Source organism: Macrobrachium nipponense, chromosome 37 (assembly GCF_015104395.2).
Source record: "Macrobrachium nipponense isolate FS-2020 chromosome 37, ASM1510439v2, whole genome shotgun sequence".
Taxonomy (NCBI): Eukaryota; Metazoa; Arthropoda; class Malacostraca; order Decapoda; family Palaemonidae; genus Macrobrachium; species Macrobrachium nipponense.
Window position 1 is genome coordinate 35,235,840 of NC_061097.1, and position 7,500 is coordinate 35,243,339.

Here is a 7,500-nt window from a genome sequence, read left to right on the forward strand (position 1 = left end):
TTGCTTCCGGCTGGTGGGTTCTGGCGGAGAAAAAAAAGGGAAAGAAGAAGAGGGTTTTTTTTCATGATGGGGGATGGGTGGAGACTAGGGGGGAAGGGGTGAGTTTGAAAATCGTAATGGTCTTGTGAGGTTCGCGTGAGCAAACAGAAAACGAGGTGTGTTATTGAGTGCTGTTCTTTGCAGTGCAAAATTGAATTAAATTCGGTTTTTCTTTGTAAGGGATTTATTTCCCTCCCCTTACTTTTTTTTAACTTATTATTGTAGATAAACGTTTCTAGTGTTACTTTATTTTTTATTTATTGTTGTAGTTTTTAACCTTTTCCTTTATCACTTTATTTTATTTATTATTGTAGTTATCAACTTTTTCCTTTATTGCCTTTTTCCTTATTTTTTATTGTAGTTTTCAGCTTTTTCCTTTATTAATTTACTTTTTTTTTGTAGTTTTCAACTTTTTCCTTTGTTGTTTTATTTGTTTTTTTATTGTTATTATTGTACTTTTCAACCTTTCCCTTAAATACTGTCCTTACTTGAGATATAAGATCCCTGTGAAAAATTAGATCAGTTTTCAACTAGTTCTTTTGAGTAATTTATAAAACCTCCCTTTTCTGTCACTTTTTATTATTATTATTATTTCCCCACCCCTTATCACCAGCACCTCCCCCCACCCTCCGTCCATTTTTTTTATTCGGATTTTTATCTAATAGTCTTAAAACTGTCTAGAAAAAAAAATTATATAAAGTATTAAAACTATCAAGAAAAAAATCATATAAGGTCTTAAAACTGTCAAGAAAGAAAATCATATAAAATCCTTCTCTTAAAGACTGAGACCATCATTCATTTCATCTGCCAGCTTTCTCATTCTTCCTTTTATTCCCCCACCCTCTCCCGACATTTATAAAAGCCCAGTAAAAAAAAAGAAATTAAAAAATAGACTTGTTCTTTAAAAGCCCTGACGGCGGGAGAACTTCGCTGCCTCTCGGAATGGGATCTTGCTACGCTTCAGCGAACCTGGAGGCTTAGTCGAACCTCACAGGGTGTTGAGAGAGAGAGAGAGAGAGAGAGAGAGAGAGAGAGAGAGAGAGAGAGAGGACCGCAGGGAATGAGGCTATTATCCTAATGAACCTGAAATGACAAAAAGAAAAACTATAATTTTGAAACCCGCACCTACACTCTGGGAACATCCCATCGACGGAGTGCCTCAGGATAGCTTTCTGTCGCCCTCTTTTCTTTTTTTAAGACTTGGGTGTTTTTCACCCACGGACACAGGTATCGTCAATTCGTCATAGCCTCCTTGTATTTTTTAAGTTCGCTGAATATTGAGAAGAGCTAGTCATATGTTATAATGTAGCTTAAGAAGTAATAAACTTCGTTGTGTTTCTGTATGTCTGTACGAAATTTGTAATTTTAAGCCCGTTTGATCATAAGGAGAGTTAGCTATATATTTACAACGTCACCAAGATGAGTTAATGATCAAAGTGTAAGTAAAGAAACCATTATGCCCTGAAATAAGTCCTCACGTAACACGAAAAGAAATTACTGCTGTGATCAGCACACCTGTGGAATAATAAGTACAGTAATGAAAGATAGTGATTTTAGTAAGAATGGCGGTGAAAGTGTTGTTAGATTTGCCTAGATACGTAGAAAAGCAGTGCATCGAGATGACCATTCACACGCAAGGATCCTCATTCAACAGTATAAAATGATAAACCTTTTTGATAGAGATCGTTTTCATTTTAGTCTCCCACTAAATATATGAAATTAACCTTCGTTTTCTTAAATTCAATTCCCCCCACAGTAAAACGACAACCTACTATAAACAACTTGATGAATTGTCCGACTCCCACAAACATGCAAATATCATAACTGAAAAATCAGCGATCATAAAATGCTTCTCATGTTTGGTCAAACAAACCGTCGGTTGTTTCAGCAAACAAACTCTCTAGTTGAAGAGTTTTCCGTCAAATACGCGAAGAATGGTGGCTTTTAAATCTGAAATAAAATTCACATAGTTTTCCCTTCATTTTTCTTAAAGAAAAATTACAAATCTTGCACGGTTGCTGTAGCAGTCATTTTCTGAATACCTATTTTCTTGAACCAAATATTCCATTGGAGCTGGTCTTTTCTTCGTGCTTTGGCGAAATCATTTGTATTTGTTTAACTGACAAGATTAGCCTTATATATATATATATATATATATATATATATATATATATATATATATATAATATATATATATATATATATATATATATAGAAATAAAGGTTTGGCCACGTTTTATATACTTCGTGATCAAGTTAGTTATATATATATATATATATATATATATATATATATATATATATGTGTGTGTTGTGTGTGTGTGTGTGTATGTGTATGTGTATGTATGTATATATAGATTCATCACACTACTTAGATTTCAAGCGACCATTTCCGTACACAGAAAATAGGAAATAATTCTTCTTTTTGTTGTACTTATTTTGAGCCACTATCCGTTTTATGTACATATAAACCATAAACCTCTTATATACACAAAGTACAGTAAGTACTAAAATATACCTGTCTTGTGTGCTGGGGGGGGGGGGGTGTTTAAGTCTCTCCTTCCAGTCCGCGTTTGTTCGTATGCGAGGGTATTCAGTCTTTGCCTCCAGTTTGTGTTTGTATGTGCGTGTGTGCGTTCGAAGGTCCCCGGTTCATTCTTTCATGGGATTTCACGCCTCAGTTATTCGAGGTGTAATAACCTATCGGCGGCAGGACTCGGGAGAAAAAGTAGAGGAAAAGAAAAGAAAACCTAATGAGGAACAGATGTTCCACAGTGTTTCTTCACGCCGATTAAGTGTGACTTGGAACACACACACACACACGCACACATACACATACACCCATTGTTGAAATACACACATACTTAGTCACTGTCTGGACACACGCACACACAGTCTTACTGTACTGACAATAGCGAGAGAAAAATGCTACTGACGGTAATAGCTAATTATTCTGAAAAAAAAACACTCATTTATTCAGTCTGGACTGATAATAGAGAGAGAAAAACTCTACTGACGGTAATAGATTATTATTCTTTGAAAAAATACTCACAATTATTCGCTGTCTGGACTTATAATAACGAGAGAAAAACCGCTACTGACGGTAATTGTTAATTATTCCTAGAACTATGAGACGGGTAACTAGAGATGAGTGGAGATATTGAGGAGATAAAAGCACAGCAAAGACATTTTAACTGAAGTCCCTTGAGTAGCACGACGTTGGAAATGATGTTGTCGATGATGGAGAAAAAATTATCATTAACTTGAGATTCTGGGAATGAATACATGACAATTTTTTTTTTATCTATTTCGAGGTCAGTCGGAAGGACCATTGGTATGATATGCGTGTCTAGAGCAGGGAGGAAGAGGACTCATTAATACCAAATTTACAAGACAGGTTAATATGTAAACTATGTTCTAAGTTCCTTTTTAAAACGAAAATTCCAGCAAGAAATAAATATAGAAGAGAAAATAATTTCTCTTTGAAAAGCAGTTCAACTCGAACATGATCCGAGAAAGTTCAGTTTATGTTTACAAGAAAGTTCAATTGACTTTTACAAGAGCCCGATCTCATTTCTTTAGTCGAAAACGGTTTTTGTTTTTTTGCAAGTTTTTTTTTTTTTTTTTTTTTTTTTTTTTTTTTTTTTTTTTTTTTTTTTTGCAACATTTTCCTCCACTCAGCCGTAAACGACTTTCACCCTTCCAAGTCATAAAAGATCAAAGAAATGCAAAGAAAAGATATTTTTAAAATATCCAGCAACAGCTCGTAAATTATCCCTGAAGACGACAGGGTTTTTTCCTCCCCTCTCCCCTCGCCCCCTCAGTCCCCACAGCCTCCCCCCGGCCTGCCCCGCCTCATTAGCGAGCAACAAACAAGCAAGCAGACGGTTTCCAGCAAGCACCGAAGCAGTCGCACCGTTTTCGTCAGCACCCCCAGATCTCCGCCGCACCGGAAGTGGGCGTGGTTTGCGCTGGTTTGTGATACCACGAAGGGTTATGCTCCCAGCCAGGCTTTGAGGCGAGAGCATTTGAGGGCATTATATGCTCATTTTTACCAACTACTTACCAGCGGTGATCCATTCTGTGGAGAGATTTACGGCCCGACGATTGGGTGCCAAGTATGGCCTTTCCGTCTATTTTCCCTTGTTTGAGCTCGGATTTATGGGAGCTCGTACTTCGTCAGGGCAGGATATGTAGCATAGTTCTCTCTCTCTCTCTCTCTCTCTCTCTCTCTCTCTCTCTCTCTCTCTCTCTCTCTTATTAGGTTTGAGTAGTTGCATCCTACATTGTCATGATGAGGTATATACAGCCGAGGAATCTATCTGTCTGTTTGTCTGTTGCTAATCTGTGAGTGGTTTTGCGCTGTATTATTATGGTGAGGGATGTTCAGCAGGATATCTCTCTCTCTCTCTCTCTCTCTCTATTCCTTACAGAAGTGTGAGTAAGTGGTTACTGTGTACCATTATGGCAAGGAATATATTTCGGTGTATATCTCTGCATTTCTGTCTCCATGGATATACCACGGCACAAAGGTACCCATAAAACATTTTTGTTTGCCAAGTCTGGAATTATATGTCGTTCTGCTTGTTTTTTTTTCACAAAATAAATAGATTGGGACGTTAAATATCCTCGGAGTTGAATAAAAGTTTAAAGTTATCCATACATTATATGAATGAAATAAAAAAAACAATATTTTGAATGACAGAGCACTTTTTTACCTTCAAAGAAATAGACAACAAATTTTTTCATGGCCAAGATAGGACGGCAGTATTTCATCCAAGGTTTCATAGGCACGATATATCCAACTTGATCTGCAATTATTACAGATTTATATTTTGAGCTTATATTGTCTTTTTCTTATATTCGAAATTATTTTCTATTTTGGGAAATTTTGCTTTGCGTATTAACGTTCTTGCAGGATCGTAACAAATATAATAAAATAATAAGATAATAATAATAATAATAATAATAATAATAATAATAATAATAATAATAATAATAATAATAATAATAATACATTTATCTTTCCATTTCATGGCATATTAACATGGCTTGTATTCGTCACGCCACTACCGGTAAAAAAATAAACATTTATATTCTGTTCTCGAGAGAATGACTCACTCCCAACAATAATTCTTCAAGGTAACGTAATTAGCGATGGAAAGACACTACATTTCCCAAGTACCCCTTCCTACACCTAACATGTAAGGTGGCGTCATTGCCAGTAATGAATTTGAGGTGAGTTTCCACGGCAAATGTAATAAGACCAGCTTTGCCACTTTTTGGGGTGTGGCGTCTCTCTTGACTATATTTCCTCCTGGAGCCTTAGCGAAGTATCTTCGGCGACCTTGGCAGCAGATGATGTGCTGATGGGGAGGGAAGTTCTCTCTCTCTCTCTCTCTCTCTCTCTCTCTCTCTCTCTCTCTCTCTCTCTCTCTTCTTTGTTTTGGGCAAGTTAGCTTCTTAGCCACTATTTTGTCGTTTATTTGTTTACATATGCATATAAGGTATATATATATGGATATATATATATATACATATATATATACATATATATATATACAATATATATATATATATATATATATATATATATATATATATATATATATATATATGAATAATTATCACATCACCGTGATTCATATAAATTATTCGAGCTACAAATGTCCTTTAATATCTGATTCCCTCTACCTCGGAATTGAAATATTTTCATATATGTAAACCGAAGGGGAAATATATTATATTATATATATATGATATATATATATATATATATGTATAAAAAATATATATATTATATATAAATAAAATAAATATATATATATACATATATATATGTGTGTGTATATATAAATACACATACATAAATGGGACTGACTGTTGCTATCCCATCCCTTTCTCTAGATTTACACTCTAATATGAAACTGGGCTTTATATATATATATATGTATATATATATGATATATATATATATTATATATGTGTATATATATATATATATATATATATATATATATATATATAATATAACATATGTATGCACGTATGTGTATACGTATATACATAGAATACATAGATAGATGGGTGATATTCATGGTATCATATTCCGCTGAACGTCTCATTGTACACTGCGGTTCATTGTCAAGGCCATGAAACTATTTAATTCCTCCACTTTGCTTTGTTTTTTTAGATACGTTTTCCGTTTATTTTGTCTTCATTATTTTATGTATTTGATCATTATATTTTTTACGAGTAATAAATTGCTGTAGTATTTTTGTGTTTTTATTTGAGGTCAGTTAATAGTTCTGCTAATTTAGTTTTTTTTGTTTATATTTCCTTTTCGTTTGTTTTCTCTTTGTTTATGCAGTTTCGTCTATGTTTATTCCACTTTCGTTGGGCAATTCTGTATTTCCTCGTTTCTTCTTGTTTAATTTTTCTAATTCACTCCTTCGTGTTCAAGCAAAGAACTCATAATTATGGAAATTTGTTCAAATCTCTCTCAAATTGTGCCTATTTGAACCGGTCTGTGCAAGTCTGTGTTTGGTCTGTGGGTTTGTTTGGAAGCTCAAGTCTTTCTTTTCACAGGTCTTCTTTAGGTCTCTGTGCGTCTGTGTTTGGTCTCCTTGTATAAGTCTTTTCGGTCTGTGTACACACCTGCTTTTGGTCTGTGGGAGACTATTTTTCGTTCTCTATGTAAATATATTTTTATGTCACTTAGAAAGCATGTATGTCTTCTCTGTGTAATTCTAATTTGTACTCGCTTCCAATTTGATTTTTGGTCACTTATGAGTCTGGTTTGGGTCTTACTTTTGTTTATCTTTACTTTGCAAGTCTGTTCGTTATCCAGCAGGTGGTATTTTTGGGGTCTGGTAATATTCTCTCTCTCTCTCTCTCTCTCTCTCTCTCTCTCTCTCTCTCTCTCTCTCTCTCTCTGATGGTTCTTTGAACAAGTAAGTCTGTTTATTGGTCTCTGTAAAGATCTGTCTTGGTCTAGTGGTCTAATATCTAAGAATTAATATCTTTGTACAACAAAGTCTTACTTTGTACTTGCAATAACATTAATAACTTAATATTCGTTATTCTCTACTCAGTTTTATTTTTTATCATGTAATCTCTTAATATTAAAATCAGATTATCAAAAATTAAACACAGTGAAATTTTGATCTTATTCCCGTCATTGTACGATTCTAGTTGCTGGCTAACCGGTGTCTGATTTACTTGGCGAGTTCCGAACGAGATTTCTCTAATTGGCATTCAGGTGTGTATGCGATTTACGAAGCCTGTTCACTTATGCAAACCATGTCTGAATGGCTAGTCTGCTGTATAATACTACGTGCATTTGTGCTTTTGCGTGTGTGCTTGTCTTTGTTTTTACGTGTGCAAATTCTTGCGTGATGGATGTTTATGGTTTATTTGTACAATTTTGTAATAGTGGTATTTACAGGTAAATATATGTGC

The 7,500-nt window shown here is 34.6% G+C and overlaps 1 protein-coding gene across 1 annotated transcript in view; it reads right to left on the reverse strand.

Annotated features, from left to right (window-relative positions):
• Nucleotides 1–7,500, reverse strand: part of LOC135209120 (serine protease inhibitor dipetalogastin-like) — an 86,265-nt gene that overhangs the window by 77,949 nt on the left and 816 nt on the right. The window lies entirely within an intron of this gene.